Source organism: Otolemur garnettii, unplaced genomic scaffold (genome assembly GCF_000181295.1).
Source record: "Otolemur garnettii isolate 467f Iridium unplaced genomic scaffold, OtoGar3 scaffold00069, whole genome shotgun sequence".
NCBI lineage: Eukaryota > Metazoa > Chordata > Mammalia > Primates > Galagidae > Otolemur > Otolemur garnettii.
Genome location: NW_003852464.1, coordinates 9,995,030 through 9,996,457, shown reverse-complemented (window position 1 = coordinate 9,996,457; position 1,428 = coordinate 9,995,030). Strand labels below are relative to the sequence as shown.

The window sequence follows — 1,428 nt, the reverse complement described above, 5'->3', positions numbered from 1 at the left end:
GAGAACTTTCCAAACTTAGAGAAAGATGAAAATATTCAGGTACAAAAAGATCACAGAATACCAAGCAGTCAAACTCCCACCCCCCAAAAAAAGACAACTTAGAAGAATTTAATAATAAATGTCTCAAAGGTTATGGATAGAGTAAATACCTTAAAAGAAATAGGAAAAAAGAAAAAATAATAACTTGTAAAGGAACTTCAATATAGCTAGCAGTAGACTTCTCAGTGGAAACTTTAGAGTCCAAGAGAGTGGCATGACATATTCAAACTGCTGAAGGCCAAAGCCTTAACCCTAAATTATTATATTTTGCAAAAATAGAATTAAAGACTTTTCCAGACAAAATAAGCTGAGAGATTTCATTAACACCAAACCTGTCCTACAAGAAATGCTAAAACAATTTATTTTAGGTGAAATAAAAGGATATTACTGAACATTAAGAATCACAACTCACTGTTAATAAAAAAGTACACAAATGCAGACTGTTTTATAGCTATAATTGCATAGTATAAACCATATATATCTTGACTAGGAAGATTAAAAGACAAATCTATCAAAGTAGCTATAACAAATTTTTAAGAGATAGATAGTATAAAAAGACATAAATGGAAAAAATAAAAAGTCAAAAATCAAAGGGCATGGAATTAAGGTGTACGATTTCTGTTAGATTTCTCTTTGCTGGTTTTTTTTTTTTTTTTTTTTTTTTGGTTTGTCCCTTATTACCAATCAACCATGAGCTCCCAGATTTGTCAAAATTATTCCACCAATGTGGAGGCAGCCGTCAACCGCCTGGTCAATTTGCATCTGTGGGCCTCCTACACCTACCTTTCTGTGGGTTACTATTTCGACCTAGACGATGTGGCTCTGAAAGGCGTGGGTCACTTCTCCGCGAGTTGGCGGAGGAGAAGCGCGAGGGCTCTGAGCGTCTCTTGAAGATGCAAAACCAGCTTGGTGGCCGTGCTCTCTTCCTGGACGTGCGGAAGCCATCTCAAGATGAATGGGGTTCAACCCTCGATGCAATGGAAGCTGTGTTGGCCCTGGAGAAGAGTCTGAACGAGGCTCTTTTGGATCTTCATGCCCTGGGTTCTGCCGCACAGACCCTCATCTCTGTGACTTCCTGGAGAGTCACTTCCTAGATGAGGAAGTGAAACTCCTCAAGAAGTTGGGCGACCACCTGACCAACCTCCACAGGCTGCCTGGTCCCCAGGCAGGGCTGGGCAAGTATCTCTTGGAAAGGCTCACTCTCAAGCACGACTAAAAGCCTACGGAGACCAGTGACCTCTGAGGAGCCCTTTTCAAACTATCAAGGGCTTGTGCCAGAGCCTCTTCCTCCAACCACAAGGTAGCTTTTTAAACACCTTGCAATCTTCTCCCAAGCCTTGGACCAAATAGAAATAAAGCTTTATGCAACTAAAAAAAAAAAAAAAAAAG

The 1,428-nt window shown here is 40.1% G+C and overlaps 1 pseudogene; it reads left to right on the top strand.

Annotated features, from left to right (window-relative positions):
• The first annotated feature begins 723 nt into the window (after window positions 1–723).
• LOC100943989 lies at window positions 724–1,317 on the top strand (annotated as a pseudogene).
• The last annotated feature ends 111 nt before the right edge of the window (window positions 1,318–1,428 follow it).